We start from the raw sequence: 27,384 nt of genomic DNA on the forward strand, positions 1-27,384 counted from the left end.
TGCAAGGCAGAGGGGAGAAGGGCGCAAGGCAGAGGGGAGAAGGGTGCAAGGCAGAGGGGAGAATGGTGCAAGGCAGAGGGGAGAAGGGTGCAAGGCAGAGGGGAGAAGGGTGCAAGGCAGAGGGGAGAATGGTGCAAGGCAGAGGGGAGAATGGTGCAAGGTAGAAAAGGGTGCAAGGCGGAGGTGGAGTAGGGTACGAGGGGGAGGGGGAGAAGGGTGCAGGGCGGAGGGCGAGAAAGGTGCAAGGCAGAGGGGAGAAGGGTGCAAGGGGGATGGTGATGAAGTTAAAAATGTTCCCCCCAGGAAACATTTCTGCGGACGCCCATAGCAACGCACACTACTTTGTGAGAGAGAGTGGAAGAGAATGGAGAGAGAGTGGAGAGAAAGAGAGAGAGTGGAGACAGAGACAGTAGAGAGAGAGTGGAGGGAGACAGTGGAGAGAGAGTGGAGGGAGAGAGTGGAGAGAGAGTGGAGAGAGAGAGAGAGAGAGAGTGGAGAGAGAAACAGTGGAGAGAGAGTGGAGAGAGCGGAGGGAGAGAGTGGATAGAGAGAGTGGCGAGAGAGTGGAGAGAGTAGAGAGAGTGGAGAGAGTGGAGAGAGTGGAGAGAAAGTGGAGAGAGGCAGTGGAGTGGAGAGAGAGTAGAGAGAGAGAGTGGAGAGAGAGTGGAGATAGACAGTGGAGAGAGAATGGAGAGAGAGTGGAGAGAGAGACGAGAGAGAGTGGCGAGAGAGAGGAGAGAGAGAGGAGAGAGAGAGTGGAGAGAGAGAGAGAGAGAGTGGAGAGAGAGAGTGGAGAGAGAGAGAGTGGAGAGAGAGAGAGTGGAGAGAGAGAGAGTGGAGAGAGAGAGTGGAGAGAGAGGAGAGAGAGTGGAGAGAGAGTGGAGAGAGAGTGGAGAGAGAGTGGAGAGAGAGTGGAGAGAGAGTGGAGAGAGAGTGGAGAGAGAGAGATAGAGAGAGAGTGAGAGAGTGGAGGGAGAGTGGAGAGAGAGAGGTGAGAGAGTGGAGAGAGAGAGGTGAGAGAGTGGAGAGAGAGAGAGAGAGGAGAGAGTGAGAGAGTGGAGAGAGAGTAGAGGGAGAGAGACAGTGGACAGAGAGACAGTGGAGAGACAGTGGAGAGAGAGACAGTGTAAATAGAGTGGAAGGAGTTGAGAGAGAGAATGGAGAGAAATAGAGAGTGGAGAGAGAGTAGAGACTGGCTGACTCGAAGACTGAATACTGACTGACCGAGAAACTGACTGGCTGAGAAACTGACTGAGAGAGAAAGAGAGAGACTGTTTGAGAGTAAGACTGACTGACAGAGAGAGAGAGAAGCAGAGACTGACTGGCTGAGAGAGATAGACTGATTGACTACGAGAGAGACTGACTGAGAGGGAGACTGACTGAAAGAGAGACTGACAGAGAGAGAGAGAGAGAGAGACTGACAGGTAGAGAGAGAATGACTGACAGAGAGACTGGCTGACTGGGAGAGAGAGAGACTGACTGGGTGAGAGAGAGACTGACTGGGAGAGAGAGACTAAGAGAGAGAGAGAGAGACTGAGAGACTGACTGGCTGAGAGACTGACAGAGAGAGAGAGAGAGAGAGACTGACAGAAAGAGACTGACTGACAGACTGACAGAGAGAGAGAGAGAGAGACTGACGGAGAAAGAGAGACTGACCGACCGAGAGAGAGAGACTGACTGAGAGAGAGAGAGACTCACAGAGAGAGACTGACTGACAGAGAGCGAGACTGACTGACAGAGAGAGTCACTGACTGACAGAGAGAGAGAGTGACTGAGAATGACTGGCTGACTGCGAGAGAGAGAGGATGACTGAAACAGACTGACAGAGGGAGTGAGAGACTGTCTGGAAAACTGACTGACAGAGAGAGAGAGACTAAGAGAGAGAGGTTGAGAGTGAGAGACTGAGAGAGAGACTGACAGAGACCGGGACTGACAGGGAGAGAGACTGACTGAGAGAGACAGGGACTGACAGAGAGAGAGACTGACTAGGAGAGAGACTGACTGACTAAGAGAGAGAGAGACTGACAGAGAGGGACTGACTGAGAGAGACTGACTGAGAGAGAAGGAGAGAATAAGAGAGAGACGGACAGAGAGAGACTGACTGACAGAGAGAGAGAGACTGACAGAGAGAGAGACTGGCTGACAGAGAAACTGACAGAGAGAGACTGTGAGAGACTGACTGACAGAAAGGGAGAGACTGACTGACAGAAAGAGAGAGACTGACTGACTGAGAGAGAGACTGACTGACTGAGAGAGACTGACAGAAAGATAGAGATAGAGAGACTGACAGAGAGACTGACAGAGAGAGGGACTGACAGAGAGATTTGACAGAGAAAGAGACCGACTGACTGACAGACTGACAGAGAGAGAGACTGTGACTGAGAGAGACTAACAGAAAGAGCGAGATAGAGAGACTGACAGAGAGAGAGAGAGAGAGAGAGAGAGACTGAGAGAGAGACTGACAGGGAGAGAGAGACTAAGAGAGGGACTGACAGGGAGAGAGACTGACTGAGGGAGAGAGACTCACAGAGAGAGAGACTGACAGAGAGAGAGAGACCGAGAGAGAGACTGTGAGAGAGAGACTGACTGAGATAGACTGACAGAGAGAGAGAGAGACCGACTGACTGACAGAGAGAGAGAGAGACTGACAGAGACTGAATGACAGAGAGAGATAGACTGACTGACTGAGAGACTGACTGACAGAGAAAGAGACTGACTGACAGACTGACAGAAAGAGAGAGAGAGAGAGAGAGAGCGAGAGAGACTGACAGAGAGAGACTGACTGACAGAGAGAGAGAGACTGACAGGGAGAGAGAGACTGACAGAGAGAGACTGGCTGACTGAGAGAAACTGACAGAGAGACTGTGAGAGACTGACTGACAGAAAGGGAGAGACTGATTGACATAAAGAGAGAGACTGACTGACAGAGAGACTGACAGAAAGAGAGAGATAGAGAGACTGACAGAGAGAGGGACTGACAGAGAGACTGAATGACAGAGAGAGATAGACTGACTGACTGAGAGACTGACTGACAGAGAGAGAGACTGACTGAGAGAGAGAGACTGACAGAAAGAGAGAGACCGACAGACTGACAGAGAGAGAAAGACTGACTGACTGACAGAGAGAGACTGACTGACTGAGAGAGACTGAATGACAGAGAGAGAGAGACTGACTGACTGAGCGAGAGAGAGACTGACTGACTGACTGAAAGAGAGAGACTGACTGACAGAGAGAGAGAGGGACTTTGATGGAATTGGGGTCAAGGTGTGCATGAAGCTATGCAATGCCTCTTAAGGTTGCTATTGTCTACTAATAAAAGTGTATTATCAAAATGGGCTTTGTAGTTACATCTGCTTTTGAAATACAGCATTGTCGCATTGTCTAATGTTTTAAAACGGTAAAGAGAAGGAGCAGTGGATGCACTTTTGTCAAAACTGAACGATGAGTGGGCCCGATGTTGTATATCATGACAGGAGTCTGCATCAGGAAACCCACCTAAAATTGGGCAAACTTCCCCAGGGCCGTTTCTAGGTGTTTTGCCACCCTAGGCGAGAATTGAAAAATGCTGCCCCTCCCTTTTACTATAATCACTCTCCGCCCATCATCGAGGCTAGAAGAATTAATACATTAGATATAAAAGAACTTGGAAAGTTTGGAATTGACAAAATGGTTGTGCTTTGCCCAGAAAGCATATTAAAGCAAGATAAACAGCAGGTGCCACATTACTACAGTGAACCAGCTATATTTCCCAATTCATGATTACACTGGCATACATCTTGAGCTGCTCAAGTCACAAAGCTTTCGATTCGAAATAGCACGCTCTTGTACAATACTGGTATACCTCCAAATGGTTTGCCATGGAAGGATGCAACAGGGGACATTTATTTAGCTATGCATAACATGAAGCTGGAAATGTTTGACAAAAATTATATAATTTCGATTAAAAAATAATATGCATCCAATAAAATGCTTTCTTCTTAGTAGCCCCCACCTCCATTTGGGATGGTTTGAATATGGGTAAATATGTTCCTGGATATTAGCAGAACATAGAAGGAACATACCGGCAGGCCTTAGTATTGTAGAGTAAACTTGACTAACATGTTACACAGAAACTTAAGCTGTTCATTTATGACAAGTGTATCTGAGTGCATCTCATTTACTATTTTCTTTCATTTTTGTAAAGGGAAATATTAAAGAGTGCAGAAAAACATTGTTCTCTGAATGGTGTTGGCATGTTTGGGATGCATGCCTCACACTCACATACTCCATTAGTAAATGTGCATTACTATAAAAGAACGCTGTTCACTATCTGCTTTGCTAGACCTGGCATAGGAAACGATCTCTTAATCAGCATTCTTTTAACGCTATAAGGGAAGAGCGAGTTCCATTCTTTCCACGCTTATCAGGATAGCACTCTCATCTTGACGGAAGAGAATCCCAAGTCCCCTCTTCATCCTGATTCCTAAGATTAAAAACTGTGCTTTACATCCCCCATATTTAGTTCACCACCAAAAATGACCATCGGATCCTGTCCTTGTGGTTTGTCCTTCTAGTCCTGTATAAACAAGGACTACAAGTCCTCGAGGCCACAGAACTTCCCAAAAGCGGAAAACTTTGTTTTATAGACATTTACGACAATGGAGAACTATGCTGACACATCTAGAAAAATCATTTTGAAATAGAGTGCGTTAGTATTCTCAAAAGGTACCCTCGCCAAACTGTAGTATGTCACTGCGCTCCAACGCACCAAGGAGCCACCGTTAACCCTATGCTTATACGTGTTAGACAGACACTGTAGTGTGTCTGGCAAAAGGTAGAGGGTTTCTAACTTTACCAACAAGGGAGAAATCAGCAACCTGAATTATTTAGCACTGACAACTCCTGGGTGCTAGTGAAACAGAACACTGGGACCTGACCCTGGAGTAATGGGCTGTCTCTAATTTGGGACCATCCGGGTGACACACATAATTTACTCTATAACAGAAATTATTTCCTCTACGTTACCTCAATTACTTTTGGTATTGGGAAAAGATATTCGACAAATTGGTATTACTTGTGCACAAAAACACAGGAAGCACACTAGTCCAGAGCATAGACCATTAAACTTGACATATTCCAAATACCCTGTAGCTATGACTCCATACCTGGCCACCTGCTCTGAATGTCTTAAAAACTACCTTTACCTCCTGTTGCAGCCAAAGCAGGAGAGAGTGAACCTAACGCCCTTACCGTATTGCTGAGATAAAAGTGCACCCCTTAAGTGTTTTGGGCAGCGTGCCACGAAGCACACACATCACAATGAAGCAGTAGAAATGGGAGATCACAATAAAGAAAAAAACCTTTTAGTGAAAAAGAAAACTTAAATCAAAAGAAAAACTGAATTTCTGCAAGTACCATTTGTACGTTTACTATTGTAACGCTCACAGTATACAAATTGAATTTGGAAAACATGCCTGAACTGGGGTAAAAATGAAGCACATATATACTGCGGATGTTTCTGAAACCAAAAATATACAAACATTTATAAATGTATACAGTGCATAGGCATTAACTTGTGTATGGTAATAATGATATTGTGAATCAGGCCCACGTGGAATATCCTCTTGGATTGCACCTCAATAGTCAAACCTGAACAAAAAAAAGGGAATAAGCAAGCAGCGTTTGACACACACAAAAAAACAGATTATTGCTACAAACCGGGACATGACAGAAAAACAAGCCGTACAATTGGGTGAGGAGCTTCGTGATTGAAAATGTTGATTTTTATTTATAGCTCCCACTTAATACTTTACATTTTGAGTTTTTGGTGGCTGTGATATGATTTTATGTGTCCAAGCTCGGCTAATGAAAGGAAGCACTCCTTTTACGTATTTTGACCTCAATCGAAAAAAATGCTTACTTAACGAAGGATGTTCTGTGCTTTCTATCATTTGGACAAAGCACGCTCGCAGACAGCAGAAGTGAGAAGTCAATACTATCTTCGCAAAACTTTCTCCCGCAGTGTAAGGGAATGTTTGACATCGAGGCTCCGAGGGCAGTGTCGGGACCACCATAATGAAAGCGCGCGACGGACGCTTCACCACTTACCCTAGTGATGATGACAGCATCATGTCCCCAGCGGCGAAAACGCAGGAGGTGGCCAGGAGCAGGGTGAAGAACCTCAGGTTTGTCATGGCACCTCCTGCCGTGCTTTTTTAAAAGTGCAGCGAGAGAGCAGGAGTGACGAAGCAGAAAGGTAGCTTGATGCTGTGCAGAGGCAGATGGGAGCCCTTTCTGGTGTGCGCAGGTATTAGAAATGTGTGCCTCACTCACTTTACACAACACCTTGCCACTGGGGGACATTTCCTAAGAGTGTGGACGTTTGGCAGTGGCGGGCTGCGGGCACTCACCTTAGGTCCCCTGCCCTGTGGTGCACTGGCGCCGGATGTGACGTGATGGCGCTTTCGAGGTCTGTTTGTTTACTTTTTCTTACGTGCAGTACAAACTCTGCTTTTTGCCGCCCTAGCCCTTTTGACGCCCTAGGCGGCCGCCTAGTCTTGCCTAATGGCAGAAACGGCCCTGAACTTCCCCTGCGTACTTATGGCAGGGACCCTAATGAATGAACCACCACCTATGATAGCCTGCTGGCAGACTAAGCCCAACCTTTGACTCCACCATCCAGTGTCACTTATAACTGCTGTATTGGTGACAGTGGCGTAACAATCGCCCCGCATCCCCTGCAGTATGGCGGGTCGCTGGCCTGAGAGCTCTAGACTGGCATGGAAGATGGGAGGGGGACCTTTCCATGTAGTTTGCAGGGGGGCCCCCTCAAGTTTTGTTACGCCACTGGTTTCAAATAGTGCATTACTGTTGCTTTTGCAAGTTTTTTTGCATTGTGGATGATCTTAATAATATAATAAATATATTTGTAAAGCGCAAAGTCACTTCTAATGAAGGGCCCCAGCACTGAGGCCTAGCTCCTAGGGAGCGAAATATACAGCAGCTGATGAACAACACAATCAGGCCGACCTGAACAGCCAAGTTTTAAAGTTTTTGCAGAACAATGATTCAGTTTTTGCCAGTCTTATTTGAAGAGGAAGGTAGTTCCACAGCTCGGATGCTAAATGAGCAGCTCCCAATACGAGCTTGCTTTACAGTGGGGATGCAAGCCTGCAAGGACCCAGCAAATCTAAGATTCCTTGTAGGGGAGTAAATCTCAATGAAAGGTGCAAGTAGCGAGGGCCCTTGTTCATAAAGACCCTGTAGCAATAGCACAGGGCTTTAAAAGATAGTCTCTTCTTCATAGGTAGCCAATATATTTTTGAGAGCGCAGATCCCATGGAAGCCCATCTATGAAGGATCAGGAGCAGATGGGCTGCCGCATTGTGCATATGCTGAAGTCTCATTGACGGAGATTGTGAGACTCGCAAGTACAAAAGATTGCAGTTGTCCAGCCAGTAGGTGACCAGGGCCTATACCACTGTTTTTCTGGCAGATCCGGGAAGGACGAGGATTTTTTAAATAGTTTTTAAAATCCCAAAGCACTTGCCCGCCAAAGACGTAATATGGCTATTAAAGGTAAGCTTTGCATCGAACCATATGCCTACGTGCTTAATCACAAGCTCTGGGGCAGGTAAAGGTCCGAGCAAATATGGCCACAAGGCAGAGGACTTTGGCGGATGGACTCAGAGGCAAGCAATAATACAGAATCTGTGCTATGGAGGGGTTGGACGCTTGACTGTGTTCTGAACAGAAGCTCCTTCACCTCAATAAAGATAGAAAGCTGTTGGTTAACATTGTGATTGGCTATCGGGAAGCTTGGAGCCGTGTGCATCCTGCTTTCTGCCCTGGCAGCGGGAAGAGGACTGAGAGGAGGCGGCGGCGGTGGCAGCGGCGGGCAGGCAAATGTGTATTTACCCCTGCGTCCTGCCCCCCACCATCTTCAAAAACCAGCCGTCACTGCTCCTGCAGCTTCCCCACCCTCCGTCATTAGGCTCTTTGGTTTGCTGCACAATCTGGGTTGTCTTTCCCTAACTCGGATCAGTAAACAAAAAGAAAAAAAAAAGTTGTGTAATTTTGTAGACACATGCATGCTTGGTGATCATGCCTACAAAATGAAGCAGCCAGCAGCGTATCATTTTCTTTCCTGTGTATTACAGATGCTGTGCAGCAAGGCTAAAACTATTAGCAAAGTCAATAGGTCCCAAAGACGAGACCTAGTTGCTTTGTCAGTGTTTGTCACTTACCCCTGGGAGAGGAGTCTTCCAGTCCCCTCGGGTAAAATCACGGCAGTTCTCTATAACCGTGTTCTTTACTTAAATGTACTTCTGTGTTGCATGTATCTTTCCACATTAAACAGTGGGGAGTACGTGTGGGGTGTGAATAGTGTTCTTTTTTAAGGACATGTTGACTGCTGCATGAAATAGAGACCCATTAAATTTTTAATTCATTCTTGTAGACATGACATCCTTCTGGAAGATCCCATCCCACAGCCCTGTAACCCATATGGTAAATTCAGAGAATACACATTCATGTCCTGTTAAACCGAGCTCTGCTTGGGAACAAAGAACAGATGGCAAAAAGGTTTTTGCTGGTGTGATAGTTCTGCTTGAAGATAAATTATCTTTGTCTGAAGTGTTAGACCTATCCCTCTCCCTTTAACGTCACCAGGACCATCCATGACCTCCACCTTTTGTTCTGTGCGGAACGCTCTCTGGAAACAGGAAAAACCCCAATTGTGATAGCTGGCAGGTCCCTCCTACAATGTAGACAACAAAGACTAAGGTACACTCATGAATGTCTTTCCTTACATACTGCTGCAGGGGGTGCCGCAGGGCTCAATCCCTACCATATTCAGTCTTTACTTGAGCTCCCTGGATGACACCAGTCTCTCTAAACTGGCTGCGTGTGTCTCAAGCTTAAGGATGGGAAAACAGAAGTTCTCACCTTGGGGAAGCAGCCATCTATCTGGCCCCCTGCTTTGTGGCTGGATTCACTAGGGCCACTAACTGACCCTAAGCTGTAAGTTAACAACCACAGCATTTTGTTCGATGCTGGACTCCTATTTGACAGTCAGATTACCAGGCTAACGGGGAAATGTTTTGGAATTCTGAAGACCCTGAAAAAGATCTAGGAACTCCTTCCAGAGGCCGCAAGAAGTTCTGCAGTCCAGGCATTGGTAATGTCCAGGCTGGATGACTGCAATGTGCTATACCTGGGAGTCATACAATCTAGACTGGTGAGACTGCACAGGGTACAGAATGTGGCAGCTCGGCTGCTGCTTAACCTCCCTAGGTGCTCAGCTTCGGCTCCCGCTCGTCTCATACTGCATCAGCTTAATGGATGGCCTATAGGCGGTGAGTGCTGGTGGCAAGATCTTGGCATGTTCAGGGTTCAGTCGCGGTCCAGAAGAGACCGTAACTTCAGGATATTGCCCTTTTTTGAAGGAGGAGTCAGGATGCCAAATCAAGGGTCCAAGTCCTATGGGGCTCCTCTAGGGCATCAAGAACTCACTTCAATAGAGGCCACAATTTCCAGTTGCAGGTCAGCTGGGCAGTTGCAGGGAGGCCTCTGAAGCTTGTTATGTCACTGTAGCTCAGAACAGGAGATCAGTCAGCCGACCCTAGGAGTCACGTCAGCATGGGAAGGGTGCAGGTCCAGTCTTTCTTCTCAGCAAGCAGGGCAGGCCTCAAGTAGAAGAGAGTCCTTCTTCTGTAGCATCCACAAGTCCTGGAGTGTACTGAAGAGTTGGGTCTGACAGTCCAATATTTATACTTAGTGCCTGATTTGAAGTAGGAGAACATTCTAGAGGTTTCCACCCTCAAGGTTGTTTGGAATTTCTTCCCTGCATGTCTCAGTTTGTCTGGTAAGTATATTGTCGAACACTTTGTGGGTGTGCTGAGGCAGAGTCTTTCTGATGTGTAAGTGTGTTAGGTAGTTCCTCCCCTCTATCAAATCAAAGATGGCCCATCCTGCCAACACTTATTCCCCCTTTTTCTCACTGTCTGGGAGAAGTACCCAAAGGCCAGCTGCCAGCTACACCTAATCATGTGACTCAGACACAAGCTGCAGGCACCAAAATGGTAAGGACAAGAAAATGCCAACTTCTGAAAAGTGCCATTTTCGGAATTGTGACTTAAAAACGAATTTACCATTAAAGAGGGTTTTAAATTACAATGCTTTAGAGACCAAACTTGTCTTACCTTTTTGGTCAATGATACATTACATGTTGTTATGATTTGTCCAAAACATAATAACCTACGACATAAGTTTCTGTGACCAATTTTAAAACCAATGCATTTTACTAAAGTCAGATTTGCTTTACTGGACCTACAGTTTTAAACTCACCTACTGTTTGCTTTTTTCTTGTATGTTTTCTCAGGGGTTTTAAAGTGTGTGTGAGTATGTCAACGTCAATTTTTGCTCCTTTCAACTGATATGCCTTTTATGATTTTATTTCTAAAATCGAACAAAGATTATGAACTGAACTGACTTACCTTCTCCTGAATGAAAGTTACCACTTATTAAATGTAATAAGGTAACCCAGTTTTATTCTATGGGAGAAGGAGGCCTCACAGTACTGAGAAACAAATTTAGGAGTTTTTCACCACCAGAACATGTAAATCGTAAAGTACATATCCATCTTTTTAAATAAACTGCATCCTGTCCTATGGCCCTGACCAGGGCCTATTCTAAGGGTGACTTAATATGTACTAAAAAGGGAGGTTTAGGCCTGGCAGAAGGTTTATTTTGACAGGTTGAAATAGCAGTTTCAAACTTCACACACATGCTGCAAAGGCAGACCCAAGTCGGGTTTTAAAAGGGCTCTTTAAGTGGGTGACACAATCAGTGATGCAGGCCCACTAATAGCAATTAATTTACTTGGCCTGGGTACAGGTACTACCACTTTACTAGGGACTTTCAAGTAAATTAAATGTGTCAGTTGGAAGTGAGCCTATATCACCATGGTTAAAGGAGAGCGTACAAGCACTTGTGCAGAGTCCCAAGGCCAACAAAGCATAATCGAGGAGTAAGGCAAATTGTCTGAAGGATGACCACCCAAAGGCTGACAGGTCTAACACATGTCTTTAGGCCTGTTGAAATCACAGGCAAATACACAAGAGAACCAAGAGCAGAGGAAATGACAGTGTGCCTTCAGACCCTGATGACCTCATGGGAGCCCGTCTAAAGACTAAATTAGATACTTTTGTTTGCAGAGGCTAGCCTTAGCTTCAATATCTTCATTAAAAAACATAGCTGTTCAGTCAGTTAGCAACTCTATTAGGTCCTGCACAGCAGAAATTTAAAGTCACTTCACAGCTTTCAGACGGCTGTTGTTAAATCTCATCCTGCTGAGGCAAGAACGCTTACCATACCGAATGTAGAAGAGTGATGACAGAGCTAACTAAGTAAATGAGTTGGAGTGTTGCATCAAAAACAGTAGCCCAATGCCTACGTCAGTTGGGCCGGTAAGTATGCACTCCTATTTGACACTCCAAGCTCTCTTCTGTATCACTTGTGTTGTGCAGTCCTTTCTTGCAAGCATTCAGTAATGAAGGACACTTCACTCTTGAACCTGTGGACACTCCATCACCTTCAGTCACTTCTGTGCTCCTTCAACCAGGATTACTCTTATCTGACCATGTACTGCCTTACTCGTGGACACTAGTATATGGCACTCACTCCAGTGGTCCCGCCAAGTGACCATTCCTATCAGACACTCACTCTGTGTTCCATCACCAATGATCACTCCCCCCTGATCATCGCTCCAATGCTGCCTCACATGCGAACACTGGCATTTGACACTCAGTGGCGGGCCCCCCATTTTCAAAAATGAAAAATAAAACGGTAATAAAATGAATTAACGTTTAATTTTTCAATGCCCTCAGCCCAAGCAGTATTTAGGGACGGGGCTGTTGCTGCTGCCTGGCAGCTGGGGAGTGGAGCTCACTCCACCAGTCTACACTGAGCAAGTCACTTTAGTCGGCCATCTTGCCACGGACAGTCTGACTTACGCAGTGTAAACCTCTCCCCCTAGCTGTGTCAGACAGCTGGGTGGAGAGCAGGCACAGGCTTCCTCTGCCTGTGGAGCATCAAGACAGTCCGCTCCAGCCAATCCGATCACTGCTCTCATGCTGCTCATCTGCAGCCCGCATGAGAGCAACAATAGGATTTGCAAAACGGGGTTGCCTGAGGCTCCATGAGGTGCCTTCAAGCTGACTCCCGAAGAAAGAAGAAAATGTGGAGCGAAATGCGGGTAATTACTTTTTTCAAATTATCTCTATGCCCCCTCCCACTGTGTCTGTTGACCCGCCATCCCTCCAGTTTTGAAGGTCACGGCCTGCCACTGCTGACACTCACTCCTGTGCTCCCTCACCTGTGATCAAGTCAATCTGACATTTGCTCCTGTGCTACCTCCCTCACGAACTCTCTGGGGATTCAAGTAGGAGGTCTCTAAAAGAGAAGTGATTATTTGGCCACAACTATGAATCATTTCCAAGAAACATGGCCTATGCAAATAAAATTAAGGCATGGCTTAGAACATGTAAACTAATATTCAGAACTTCTCACATCATGACATCTGACTCGCACTGGAGTGCCCCTCTGTGAGAGTTATTGTAGCCAAGACACATCACACAACTACAGATATACACATAGAACAAGCTTGAACCATTGTCTTTGCCAATGATTGTTGTTTACATTTGATATAGGAGTAACAATGGTGTTGTTGAAAAAATTAGAATTCAAAACATTTCACCTCTGAAAATGTGAATTAACCATTACTGGGGTCTGAGGAAGGGATTGTGTCTTCAGAGTGTGGCAATCACTCCTTTTCTCCCCTTCACGTCTTTTTAGGTTTCGCCTAGCAATGTAGTACATGCGCTGTCCGCCTTGGCGAGATCTATTGTTGTCGGTTTTACTTCTGAAGGGGGACAGGAGATGTGCACGTGCCCGGACAGGCGATGTGCACGTGTACCGCTCGCGGCGTTTGAGCACAACGCGCGCATGACATGCTTTCACTTTCCTCCTAGTTAGTTTCAGTGTTGTTCGTGTTAGTCTTCCTCCGGACCCCTCCCATTGTCCGCGCGCATTCCGTGTTGTACTTTAATTTGTTACCACCCCCCTCCCGTTGTCTGTGTTCTCCTTCCTCTTGTTGTCTGCGCGCATTCCATTTTGTTTTATTTCCCTCTTTCCTTTTCTAAAATGTTTTAATGTGTGAGATTCCGACTTGTGTGAGTGTCTCTTAGGGCTAGAATGTTCGAGTTGTATGGTTTAAGTGACCCTAATATTTCACTGAAAGCAGAGCAGTCCATGAGGTGCACTTGAAGTGGTTGCCAGCAAAATATGTTTGCCGACGCTACCAGCTATGAGTGGGTTTCATCTAGCGGCGTGGGAACATAGTAATCAATAACAGCAAACCCCTGTCGATTGGTTAATTAGGGTGATGTGAAACAATGTGCAAGGCGAACTGTGACAGTCACACTCTAAGGGTGGAGATGCTGTGTTCAGCTGCCGAGGTGTCTGTTCCTTGGTCCTGCTTGTCCTGTTACCTGGAAGAGCCCTCTGTATATTGTAGCCCAGGCATACCATAACCACCAGAACCTCATTTATCGGTGTGCATGTAAAGAATGTATAGCGCGTGAACGAAGCTACATAACACTGACACGCAGTACAAAAACGTGGTTGTTGGTTAGATTAGGTGACTGTAACTATTGTGGCGAGGGTACAGCAGGTAAATGGGATTTTGGATGGAGGGAGGGGAGTGGGGGGGATTGCGTGTGGGTGAGGGTGGCCTGCGCAGAGGATTGTTGGCTTTCTTATAACAGAATCTCATGAAGTCCGAGGAGAGCAGTTACATGGGTTTACCCCCCGAACATTTAAGGTTTTTGTCTCTCTGTCGAAGGAGAGTCTTTGCTCCCAAGCCCAGAGCAGCAGCACTTTGTGCCCGCCTGCTGCCAGGAGGCATTAATATTCCACACCAGCCTTCCCTCGTCTAGCCTGTGGCGGGAGCTGGTTGGGTGTCTGTACATCATCTCACAGGTCTCTGCTGAATGAGGATCAGAGAAGACGGCATTACTCTGGCAACAGCAAACGGGGTCCGACGAGGAGTGCGTCAGAGAAGATTTGTCCAACCACCGGCATGGCCGTGGAGCAGGTCACGGGAGGACAGAGGGCACAAGGGCAAGCCGGCCAGAGCTGGGTAGAGAAGGCTAAGGAGAGCAGGATACAAGCTGGGTTAGTGATATGAGTATAATATTAGCAGACGGGGCGGGCATTGGAAAGAGCTGGAGACAGAACCTTACGTACCAAGGTGGTAACAAGTTGTACAAGAACAGTTGGGTATAGAAGACTGGTGCCACAGAGGCACACAAAGCCAGATAGCAGGGCCACTGGAATTATGCGGCAGGGGAGGGACAAATTTTGAGTCATATTTTCTTTATAGATTTAGTTATTTTTTGTCATGTTTACACTTGTTAACACTGTTTGGCAAAGGTTGCATCTCATTAGTACCAGTTTAACACCCACACATAGCAACAAGCAACAAATGTCAACCTTTGTAAAGGGCCTTCAACCGCGCTTGGCAACACATTTAGCTGCGTTTTTAGTAACTTTTTGAGCAGTTTGAGCTACATACAATTTTTCTTTTTTGATCGGCAGGTGGGTTATGTGGTAAATGCGGCAGAATCCCAACTATGCTAAAAACTCATCGGCCACACAACTGCATAATTCCAGTGGCCTTGCCAGAGAGTTGCAAACCAGACACTGGTTGCACACTGAGAAACGTACAATGGAAAGGCAACGCTAGCCATGACGCAGCAGAGGCACCAAAACCCTGTGTTGAATGGGACCCACGGCACAGCAGTTATTGCTGCATTTTACTAACGAACGAGAGTCTACGAGGGGCATTAGGGATTCCGCCATCTTTCTACATCACTGGGCAATAGTAGGACTGGGCATGGGAGAAAAGGGACACGACAATTCCTTTAAAACAAAAAAAAAAACACCACAGCACCCTAACAAGGGTGCTACTCTTTAATGAGTAAGGAAAATGTATCATATACAGAACTGCAACTAACGTACAATTACATCAGAATCAAGGCACGCCAACCAGGCCCCTGAAAACACCATACAGGTCATCTATACAATCACCAACAAGCTGACCGGACCCAACAAGCAGATGTCAGTCAACAGCAGCATCAGTGCCAAGTTGCGCTTGTATCAATAAAGCTATTCACTGTGACACAAACATCCCAGCTAGAAAACAGTACAGGTAGAAGTAACCCTAACAGAAAACTGTACTTTAACCAGCATCTCAATAAACCAGTAAGCTTAATGCACCGTACTTGCAGTATGCTAGCAAGCAAACTGCACAGACTACAGAAACCCAATACGAGAATTGGCACAAGCACCCTGCAAGGAAACATTCTCGCACCAGAACCACAACACACAAAGTGCACTTGCAACAAAACCATATCAAGCAAGTCATGCCATAAGCAAACTCCAGTTGTACATATAGTATGTGTACGCTGACAGGCTGGGAGAAAAGCAGCAGACACAGCTCCATCTAGGCTGAGCACCTGGGGAAGCTGGACAGGAACAGTCGAACCTGTGGGATGTAGATAAGTACAGCGTATGAGGCCAAGAGGCCCATTGCAGTGTTTTTCAATGGGCCTTTCCGTACGTGCATTATCTACTCTGAGAACACTGGTACCTGGCAAGTCCATTTCTCATTGTGTGACACACAAAGGTCTTTTTTTAGGTTTCGCCTGGCGAAAAGCTGCGCAAGCAGCGGTTCGCGCAGGCGAAAACTTTTGTTTACCAGTATCGATGTTCGTCCCGCCTCTGTTTCCCATTGGCTAGCTCCATAAATGGACGCTAGCCATTGGGAAACAGAGGCGTCCGTCATTCTGCGAGGCGACTCGTGGGAGTTTCGGAGAATTTTTCTCATCCGGCCCCTTTGGACACGTCAGTGCGGCGGTGGGCGGGGTTTATTTTTTTTTGTCTTTCCGTGTTGTTTTCGTCTTTTCAGGAGTGCCTTCAGCCGGATTGGTGTTGTTTTTATTTGCGTTCAGGTAAGATGCATTTTGTTTACATTTTTTTAATTGTTTGCTTCTCCACTTTGTGTGTCTCGTTGCTGCTCCGTGTTGTGAATGTTTTGCTTTGCACGGTATGCTCCTCATTCCTGTGTTTCTGTGCGCTCTCGCCCCCGCCCCCCTCCACGCAATGCCAGAGCTTGTTCGAATGGCTCCTTTTCCTTTCCTCGCACTCCCGTTCCCCTCACTTCAGGCACACTTTTGCCCCCCATCCAAGAACTTTGCGTAACATTCTGTCAGGGACACTTCCAAAAGACCCCTTTGCTCACAACAGCCGTGTCTAGTCTGTGTGTGTAAACTTTAAATAAATAGATTAATGAACAGGCTCGCAGCGCAGCACAATACAAACCTGCAAATGAGGCAAGATTGTATTGTTTACAAGCTCAGTGTCCTTATGCTGGACCGCTCGAATTGCCTTTAGTCAAATGTCTCTTTTTATCCATGTCTCTTTTTGTGTGTTACTAGTGATGTTAATACGAATGTGGAGATGAATATAACTGCTTTTTACGTTAATGGGTGTTTTCTTGAGAAGGCCAAAGCTAGTTTCACTCTCTCCCTCCTTATCTCACCCCCTCCCTTCTTCTCCACCAAGTCCTCCCCCGCCCCCATGCCCTCCCCACTGTCTTTTTTGCGCGCCCCTTTCTCCACGTCAGACCTTATATATGCGTACACGTTTACACACCACTGCCTCCTACGTATATACATGCTCCTCATTCCTGCGTTTCAATCAATCAATCAGTACATTTATAGAGCGCACTACTCACCCGTAGGGTCTCAAGGCGCTAGGAGGGGGGGTGCCGCTACTGCTCGAACAGCCAGGTCTTGAGCTTCTTCCTGAAGGAGAGGTGGTCTTGGGTCAGGCGCAGGTCGGTCGGGAGGGAGTTCCAGGTCTTGGCGGCCAGGTAGGAGAAGGACCTTCCTCCTGTTGTCGCTCTTCGGATGCGTGGGACGGCGGCGAGGGCGTGGCTGGTTGATCTGAGGTGGCGCTTGGGAGCGTAGAAGTTGATTCGGTTGTTGAGGTAGCTCGGGCCCTGGTCGTGTAGGGCTTTGTGTGCGTGGGTGAGGAGACGGAAGGTGATTCTTTTGTTGACGGGGAGCCAGTGCAGGTCTCTCAGATGTCCGGAGATGTGGCTGTTTCGTGGGATGTCGAGGATGAGTCTGGCTGAGGCGTTCTGGATCCGCTGGAGTCTTTTCTGGAGCTTGGCGGTGGTTCCGGCGTAGAGGGCGTTGCCGTAGTCCAGTCGGCTGGTGACGAGGGCCTGGGTGACAGTCTTCCTGGTCTCGGTGGGGATCCACCAGAAGATCTTCCATAGCATGCGTAGGATGTTGAAGCATGACGTGGAGACGGCGTTGACTTGTCTGGTCATGGAGAGGGAGGAGTCCAGGATAAAGCCCAGGTTGCGTGCGTGGTCCGTCGGTTTGGGTGCGGTGCCCAGGGCGGGGGGCCACCAGGAGTCGTCCCAGGCGGAGGGCGAGGAGCCCAGGATGAGGACCTCCGTCTTGTCTGAGTTCAGTTTCAGGCGGCTGGTCGTCATCCACTCGGCTACATCTCTCATCCCTTCGTGCAGGCTGGCTCTGGCGGCGGCGGGGTCGTTGGTCAGGGAGAAGATCAGCTGGGTGTCGTCGGCGTAGGAGATTATGTTGAGGTTGTGTTGGCGTGCGATGGCCGCGAGGGGGCTCATGTAGACGTTGAAGAGGGTGGGACTCAACGAGGATCCTTGAGGTACGCCGCAGATGACTTCGGTGGCCTCTGATTTGTACGGTGGTAGGCGGACTCTCTGTGTTCTTCCGTCGAGGAAGGAGGTGATCCATTCCAGTGCCTTCTCCTGGATTCCGATGTTGCCGAGGCGCTGCACTAGGGTGCGGTGGCAGACAGTGTTGAATGCCGCGGAGAGGTCCAGGAGGATGAGGGCCGCTGTTTCTCCGTTGTCCAACAGGGTTCGGATATCATCGGTGGCAGCGATGAGGGCGGTCTCGGTGCTGTGGTTGGCTCGGAAGCCAGACTGTGAGGGGTCGAGGGATCCATTCGTCTCGAGGAAGGCGGCCAGCTGTTTGTTGACGGTCTTTTCGATGACTTTGGCCGGGAACGGGAGGAGCGAGATGGGACGGTAATTCTTGAGTTCGGTGGGGTCCGCTGTCGGTTTCTTGAGTAGAGCGCTGAGTTCTGCGTGCTTCCAGCTCTCCGGGAAGGTGGCGGTGTCGAAGGAGGTGTTGATAATGTCCCGCAGGTGGGGTGCGATGACAGCGTCGGCCTTGTTGAAGACGTGGTGAGGGCAGGGGTCGGTCGGAGACCCGGAGTGGACGGAGTTCATAGTGCGGATGGTTTCTTCGGTGCTGATCGGAGTCCAGGCGCGGAGGGTGGTGGTGGGTGGTGTTGCTGTGGTTGTGGCGTGCGTCGGTTGGATGCTGAAGCTGTTGTTTATGTCCGCGATCTTGTTGTGGAAGTAGGAGGCGAGGGAGTTGCAGAGGTCTTGCGACGGGGTGATGTCGTTGTTTCCGGCGTTGGGGTTGGAGAGCTCTTTCACGATGTTGAAGAGTTCCTTGCAGTTGTGTGCGTTGTTGTCCAGCCGGTCCTTGAATGCATTTTTCTTGGTGGCGCGGATCAGTTGGTGGTGTTTCCGGGTGGCGAGCTTGAGGGTGGTCATGTTGTCCATTGTAGGTTCCCTTCTCCATACTTTCTCGAGGGCTCGGCAGTTCTTCTTGGAGCTCTTGAGTTCGTCGGTGAACCATGGGGTTTTCCTGCTGCCGGGTCTGCTGGGCGGGGCCCTCAGAGGGGCGAGTTCGTCCGCGCAGTTGCTGATCCACTTCGTGAGGTTGTCGGCGGCCTGGCTGGGGTTCGCTGAGCCGGCAGGAGGGTGTTGGCTCAGGGAGGCGGTTAGCTGGTCGGCTGTGATCTTGTTCCAGCTTCTTCGGGCAACTTGTTGCTGGTGGTGGTGGATCGTCGTTCTTTTGAAGGTGAAGTGGACGCAGCTGTGGTCCGTCCAGTGGAGTCCTGTTGCGTGGCTGAAGGCGATGTCTTTGCTGGATGAGAAGACGGCGTCGAGTGTGTGTCCGGCGAGGTGGGTGGGGGTGGACACCAGCTGCTTGAGTCCGAGGTTGGCGAGGTTGTCGAGCAGGGTGATGGTGTTGTGGTCGCTGTTGTTCTCCAGGTGGAAGTGGAGGTCCCCCAGGAGGATGTAGTCGGCGGAGGGGAGGGCATGCGGGCTGATGAAGTCGGCGATGTCCTCGCTGAATCGTGTGCGTGGTCCCGGGGGTCGGTAGATCAGGGTGCCTCTGAGGGTGGTCTTCGGGTCGGTGTGGATCTGGAAGTGCAGGTGTTCGGCGGTTGTTAGGGTGTCGTCGGTGTTGGTCGTGATGCGGATGGTGTCTCTGTGGATGATGGCGATGCCTCCTCCCTTCTGGTTGGCGGTGCGGTCCCTCCGGGTGATCTTGTAGCCCTCTGGGATGGCGATGGCGATGTCGGGCGCTGAGGAGGCATTCATCCAGATCTCCGTGAGGAAGGCGATGTCGGGGGCTGTGGTGTTGAGGAGGTTCCAGAGTTCGACAGCGTGTCTGTGGACGGAGCGGGTGTTGAGCAGGATGCACTTGAGGTGGTTGCTGCTGGTGTTTGGCTTGGCGGGTGCTGGTGCAGGGTAGGTCCGGGTGCAGGTGAACTTGCAGGCGTGGCAGCTGAAGGGTCCGTGGGTGTGCTTCGGGGTGGCTCGGTGACATCCCGGGATGCCGCCGGCGTTGAGTGCGATGAGATCGGCGGCGTTGTAGGTTCGTCGGGTCGGCTTCCGTCGGTGGGGGCCAGGGGTCCTGGCACTGGGTGCGGTCCAGGCGCAGACGGGCTTACCTTTGGCGCGCCTTCGGCGCACAATCGGCGCGCCCGCTGCGCGTTCGCACGGTCGCCATATATGGCGAAGTGCGCGAGGGGGCGGAGCAGCTGGGAGGCGGGAGCGTACAGAAGGCAAAAGGGGCGGGGTTAGCGGCGGAGGCGGGAAGCGGGGAGGGAGGACGCGGGGCAGCTAAGCAACGGCAATACAAACAGGAAAATACACTAGACAGAAGAAACAGGCAATATAGAATGACAAAATAAGTTACAAAACGGCAAAGACAACAGGGGCCGGTCAGGCGAGCACGGACCACGCCGCTCGAAGGCAGGGGGCGTGGTCACGCGGCGGTAGCGAGGCAGGCAGGCAGGGTGGGCACACGCAGCAGCTGGTGGCCGTGCGGCGCGGGGGTGTCCTAGAACTAGGTCACACTCACCTGCGTCGCACGGTCGCCATATATGGCCAAGTGCGCGGGGGGCGGAGCAGCTGGGAGGCGGGAGCGGGGAGGGTACAGAAGGCAAAAGGGGCGGGGTTAGCGGCGGAGGCGGGAAGCGGGGAGGGAGGACGCGGGGCAGCTAAGCAACGGCAATACAAACAGGAAAATACACTAGACAGAAGAAACAGGCAATATAGAATGACAAAATAAGTTACAAAACGGCAAAGACAACAGGGGCCGGTCAGGCGAGCACGGACCACGCCGCTCGAAGGCAGGGGGCGTGGTCACGCGGCGGTAGCGAGGCAGGCAGGCAGGGTGGGCACACGCAGCAGCTGGTGGCCATGCGGCGCGGGGGTGTCCTAGAACAGTTTCTGTGTGCTCTCGCCCCCGCACCCCTCCGCGCAATGCCAGAGCTTGTTCGAATGGCTCCTTTGCCTTTCCTCGCACTTCCCCTCCCTTCTCATCAGCTTTAATCATGCTCCTTTGCTTGTACTTCCCTCTCTCTTATCCCCCACCCTTCTCGTCACCTCTGCTGGCATTCTCCCCTCACTTCTTGCCCAGTTCTTGTCCCCCCTCCAAGAGCTTTGCGCTACATTCTGTCTAGTCCTGTCTGTATCCCAGTGTGTGCACGTTGCTCTTCTCAAAACTCGTATGTGTGCATGTCGCCTGACTTATCACCCATAGACTCCATGTACAGGCCCCTTTCTTCTAATTGCACGTCACACCCTATTACATGCGTACACGTTTACATACCAATGCCTCCTACGTATATACATGCTACTAATTCCTCTGTTTCTGCGCGCACTCGTCACCACGACATGCAATTTAATGAAGGACGCACAGCAGAAAGAGCATAATGTAGACACACAGAAACACTGTTTACATACTGGATTTATAAAACCACCAAAGCGCGTCCGTATCCTCATTAGCTACCAGACCCCAGGCAGTCACGATTCACGCTCTTAGATCAGCTTCTCTCTCAGAAGTCGGGCATATTAATGCCAATTTGTGACGCTGTACAAAACAGCCAATAAGCTGACGTGCAGCTAGTGTTTGTGAAATATCTCAATAAAGCGCGCGGAGATCCTTGGTTATTTTAGGACATAGACTTCTTTACTGTTTGTGTGTAGAGTGCTTTTAAGCTGCGCCATGTTTGATATTTAGAGTTTTGGTTTTCCGTTATAAATATGGGACAGTAAGTACTGGAATCACTTATTAAAAAAATGAATTTTTTAAACTGCGTTTGTCGATCTGCATACCTTTTGGCTACATCAAAAATGTTGTTTTTTGCCCACTTTAAAAGTATATGGAGAAAGTGGCTATCCTTGCACATCATGCCCCCTTAGCCTCACTTGGAGTTATTCAAATTGTTGGCATGTGTCTCTGGCATGGCTCCCTGTTAATTATGTCCTTCACATTTGCGGTTCATTGTACAACTAAGTGTGTGTGAACTTATGAATGCATGGATTGATGAACAGGCTCTCAGCGCAGCACAATACAATCCTGCAAATGAGGCAGGATTGTATTGTTTACAAGCTCAGTGTGCATTTGCAGGTCCGCTCGCATGGCCTTTGGCCAAATGTCTCTTTTTATCCATATCTTTTCTTGTGTGTTACTAGTGATGTTAACACGGATATGTGGATGAATTTAACTGCTTTTTACGTCAATGGGTGTGTCCTGACAAAGCCAAAAGGCCAAAGCTCGTTTTGCTCTCTCCCGCCCTGTCTCACCCCCTCTCTTTTTCGCAAACAAGTCCTCCCCCACCCCCCTTGCCCTCCCCACTGTCTCTTTTGCGTGCACGTTTCGCATTTTTGCACGTCAGCCCTTATACATGCGTACACGTTCACATATCACTGCCTCCTACGTATATACATGCTTCTGATTCCTGTGTTTCTGTGCGCTCTCGCACCCGCCCCCCTCCGCGCAATGCCAGAGCTTGTTCAAATAGCTCCTTTGCCCGCACTCCCCTCCCTTTTCATCTGCTTAAATCAGGCTCCTTTGCTTGTACTTCCCCCTCGCATATCCCCCGCCACTCTCGTCATCCCTGCTGGCATTTCCCCCTCGCTTCTTGTCCAGTCCTTGCCCCCCTTCCAGGAGCTTTGCGCTATATTCTGTCTGGAACAATTAGATGCATCCCATCTTCCTTGCTTTACTATTAAACACTACTATAGTTGAGGAATGTGGCTCTGGGTGTGTGTGTCTGTGGCTCTAGGTGTCTATGTGTGTGGCACTCTGGGTGTGTGTGTGTAGCTCTGAGTGTGTGTGTGTCTATGGCTCGAAGTGTGTGTGTGTGTCTAGGGCTCTGAGTGTGTCTGTGGCTCTGGGTGTGTGTGTCTGTGGCTCTGACTGTGTGTGTGTGTGGCTCTGGGTGTGTGTGTGTGTGGCTCTGGGTGTGTGTGTGTGTGGCTCTGGGTGAGTGTGTGTGTAGCTCTGGGTGTGTGTGTGTGGCTCTCGTTGTGTGTGTGTGGCTACGAGTGTGTGTGTGGCTCTCGGTGTGTATGTGGATCTCTGTGTGTGTGGCTCTGAGTGTGTGTGTGTGTCTGTGGCTCTGGGTGTGTGTGTCTGTAGCTCTAGGTGTCTATGTGTGTGGCACTCTGGGTGTGTGTGTGTAGCTCTGACTGTTTGTGTGGCTCTGGGTATGTGTGTGTAGCTATAAGTGTGTGTGTGACTCTCAGTGTGTATGTGGATCTCTGTATGTGTATAGCTATAAGTGTGTGTGTAGCTCTGGGTTTATGTGTGTGTGTCTAGCTCTGTGTGTGTGTGTGTGTCTGTAACTCAGGGTGTGTGTGTCTGTAGCTCTAGGTGTGTATGTGTGTGTGTGGCTCTAGGTGTGTGTGTGTGGCTCTAGGTGTGTGTGTCTATAACTCTAAGTGTCTTTGTATGGCTGTGGCTCTGGGGGTGTGTGGCTCTGGGTGTGTGTGTGTGTATGTGGTGCTCTAGGTGTGTATGTGTGTGTGGCTCTGGGTGTGTGTGTGGTACTAATTGCTGTCTGCTGAGCTTGTCTAGGTGTGTGTGTGTGTGTGTGTAACTCTGGGTGTGTGTGTGTGTCTATGGCTATAAGTGTCTTTGTATGGCTGTGGCTCTGGGTTTGTGTGTGTGTGGCTCTGGGTGTGTGTGTGTGTGGTACTAATTGCTGTCTGCTGAGCTTGTCCGTAGAGTACAATAGGTTTCACAGTTGCGAAAGATTAAGCTAATGACAATGTAAATAACAATAACATTTATTTATCTGTATTCAAAACTAAATCATAAATACAAATTTTAACATTTTCAATGCCAATAGCTCAAACTTTTTTCAAAGGCGAAACCATTGCATTGTAAATGCTTGTTTATTTTTTGTGATTGAGCCTGGGCAGCGCTTTCGCTGCGGTGCATGCTGTATTCGAGTATGGACTTGGAGACTCGCCCATTCTCCGCCCATATTTATCATTGGCTTGTGTCATTATCCTTCGTAAATACTGGTTTCTGATTCGTTAATAGGCTTCTTAACCCTCCTTAGTACTGCCTCGTCTTGATTTGTAACCTCCTATGAGGACTGGCACTTTTACTTCGAGTGTTACACGGTATGTCTTATTTAGTCTGTAAGCACTATTATCTTGTCCTTATAAAGGATCACTTTCTGCTTTCTTTTTCCTTTTTATACAGACTCTCCCGTTCTCGAGATTTTTTGTGAGTTTCTTGTAAATGACAATGCTTTTATTTATGTGTGAATTATCAAAACAGATAAATAAAAATCATTGTCATTTACTATGCCAATAGCTTAAACTCTCGCAAATGCGAGACTTATTGCATTGCAAATGCTTGTTTTTTGTATGCAGCCTCTCTGTGAGACACATCCTTTTTGTCTGCATAAAAAAGTAAAGAAAACTGCCTCCTCGAGCAAGGAAATACACTTAGATAAGTAAATTACGTAAAACATATGGAGCGTAAAAGGAAGCTGCCGCAAAAACATTACCACTGTGGTTTCCAGTCATTGTTGAGATACCATCAATGTTTTTCGTGTAAATAAGAGCTGCCTAGGACCCGTTTAAAAGTCAGTTTTAATTTTTCGAAGACCCAGGGCCAGGGGTGGCCGGTCCACTTAAAGCCATGGATCAATACACCTGCCACTTGACTCCTGTGACCCCTCAATTTTTCACACTAGTATCTCAGACTTTACTCCTGTGCTCCTTCACTAAGCCACTCCCGTCTTACACTTACTCTAGTGCTCGTTCGCCTTGCACACTTCTCTGTCCTCCCCATGCCTTTCCCTTCAATTATTCCTTACCGTCTTCGCTTCCTCCCGTGCGAACGCTGCAGTGCGACAGAGCGACCAAACACCACCCCTCTTACCAGGTGACAGACAGCAGGTAACTGCATGAGGAGAAACGAAACTTAGACTTGAAAATCCGGAAACAGTGCACAAGGGAGGTGGGGCTGAGCCTGCCCCTTTGCAGTAAACATTGAATCCGACCATTTTACTCCAATGTTTCCCCTCCCACAATAGCTGTCAACCTCGCTTCCGCCCACCCCTTTCCCTTGTACTGCCAGATTGTTGGCGCCTCAAACAGCGCTTTAAAGTAGGGTGACGTCTCCAAATGGGACCGGGCCCGAGAAGTGAAACTATAATCTTTTCCCAAAAGCGTGCCTTACGTATTAGGGCATGGAATACAACGAGCGCTAGACTCAGGTGCTTCACGAAGTGAGTTACCGGACAAGCATGTGGGTGGCTTGTGAGTTTTTGTTATGGTATCCATATCACACAAAAGTAAGCACGTCCACATAAAACCAGTCAGATATATCGCTTTGCCACATTTATATAGCGCTTACTACCCCTGTGGATGATTCTGACAAACCTACCTACATAGGAGTGTGGTTGGAAGGGTGTTGTCTTTGTACTAAATGAACATTTGTTTGTGGTAAGTGTTTCCATTCCATATAAGGCGTCAGGTGCAGTTATCGCGTGAGTAACCACAGCGCTTAGAGGTGTTATGGATAAAGAAATGTGAAAAATAGGCGCACAGTTCATGGTTTTCGGTAAGCTAAGCTTTGCTCTGCAGGTCCCTTTAAGGCTCTTAAGATCATAGTCCACTTAGCTGATTACTGCACAGGAATGTCCATTCTGAGCTATTTTGTTAAAAGTGCATGGTCCTGAACAGGCATAGGTTGGAGAGCAAGAAGGAAAGGTGGGTAGGTCTGCGGGGATGATTAATATCATCCCTTATTGATTGTCATTGTGAGGTGTCAAAAAGCGGTCGTACTGTGCAGCTTGCTGGGACCTGCAGTGGTGGACTAAATGAAAGTCCTTCGTTGACCACTGGTACCTTGCAGATCTCCTTTGGTTATTCCATGTCTGTTCAGTTGGTGATAGGTGGGTTATTGTTGTGGACTACTGGTACAATACTGGGTAAAGGACATGACCTGCACCAGTTTTGTCTAATGTGAGTGTAAGAGTGGCGAGCAGTATAAGTGAATTATTATGCAGCTTGTATAAATCACAGTACACTGCCCGACTGGCGAATACTATGGTTATAGTATTAGTGTGGGCCAAGAGGGTTATATATTGTATTGTAATGTACTTGCATGCATATAGCGCTTACTGCCCCTGAAAAGGTTTTGAAGCGCTTTATATCAGGCAGGACGCTACTCCGTAACCCAAGGTTAGTGGTTTTGAGTTGCTATTGGGATTAGGCTTGTGCCCTTAAGGAAACCATCCCATGTATTTACAACAGTTTCTATGTGGTAGATTAAATTAATAGAAGTTAGGTGTGACGTTAAATGGGGTAAGGGAATATGTCAATTAATTCAGCTGGTTAGTGGTATTAATAGATAACCTACAGCGATTAAGTATTGTTAGGGTGCTGTGGTGTGACTTTTAAAGGAAAGGTTGTGATCTTTGAAATGATACATGGGAAATGTATAGAAATACAATAATAGGGATTAAGGCAAACACAAATGTGATTTAGATTAGGTGGTGCTCATAGAAATGGGGCATAGAGAGGACGCAAAGTAGGAAGAGGTTTATTTGAAAAACAAAGAGAGGCAACAATTGGAAGTTTTAAGTCGATGTAAATTTCGGAATAAAGGCAAGGCTTTTTTTGCTTGCATGCAATCTGAGGATGCAAATCTGCAGAAAGAACATTTGATGTGAGAGAGTGCTACTAGATTCAGTTAAACAGTCTATCCCCTGAAAGGCTACAGTTAAACTAGCGCTTAGTGAGAACAGATGATCAGCTCAAGGGCTGGAAGTGTAAATTAATGGCTGGACCCAAATATAAGGAAATATTGAGATTTATAGGGAGCAGTAATCTCATGATTTTAGCAACATGAAAGCTCTTATAAGGAGATTCTGCAAATGCAGGGGTGGATGTCTTCTGATGGTCACCCTTAAAGTTTGACTTACAGTGTTAATTACGAAAGTGCAATGGGATCTATTTTGGATGTCCTGGTTTTGGCATGGCATAAGATTGAGGGGACGATGGCTTCCCAGACACTAGTGAAAGTGTTTTTCCTGCATTCCTATTGCTGGGAGGTGGAGACCTAGACAGTGATGTGGACAGGATGTAAACAGGTCTGCTTTTTGAAATTCCAAGAACTTTTACAACAAAAGAGCAAGACAGTGGGCCATAGATGACTGCACTTTCTCCGTGTCCCAATAAGAGTGAATATAAGCAATTCAATTCACATCCGTCTGCACTCATGATAAGCACCTGCTGCCAAGGTGTGACCCTTCAGTCAAAACCATATAGTTATACAATTAGAGGTTCACAAGAAAAAGTCCCATTCAAATTTCAGAATGTTCCAGTTCTTTTTATTTTGCTTGTTGAAAACAGGACTCCAAATGTTCCAATGGCTAGGAGGTAGAGACCTAGACAGTTATATGGACAGGATGTAGACCAGTGCTTAATTTGAGCCAGTGGTTTCCAGTGCTCAGCACCAGCACTCAATCGTTAACACTGGTGCTTTTCATGAGCACCAGTTAAGGACACATTCATTTATGATAGGCACACGGAAATAAAGTGATTTTCCCAGAATCACAGGCTGACGCTGAGACTAAAACCTGGTTCCCCAGGTCCGAAGACAGCAG

The 27,384-nt window shown here is 48.1% G+C and overlaps 1 protein-coding gene across 1 annotated transcript in view; it reads right to left on the reverse strand.

The window, feature by feature from the left end:
- Positions 1-24,712, reverse strand: part of LOC144824687 (E3 ubiquitin-protein ligase TRIM56-like) — an 81,173-nt gene extending 56,461 nt beyond the window's left edge. Inside the window, exon 1 of the mRNA XM_078683718.1 lies at positions 24,586-24,712. The gene's annotated coding sequence lies outside the window, so the exon portion shown is untranslated. The remainder of the gene's footprint in view (positions 1-24,585) is intronic.
- Positions 24,713-27,384: the final 2,672 nt, after the last annotated feature.

Source organism: Lissotriton helveticus, chromosome 3_1, assembly GCF_964261635.1.
Source record: "Lissotriton helveticus chromosome 3_1, aLisHel1.1, whole genome shotgun sequence".
Classification (NCBI taxonomy): Eukaryota; Metazoa; Chordata; class Amphibia; order Caudata; family Salamandridae; genus Lissotriton; species Lissotriton helveticus.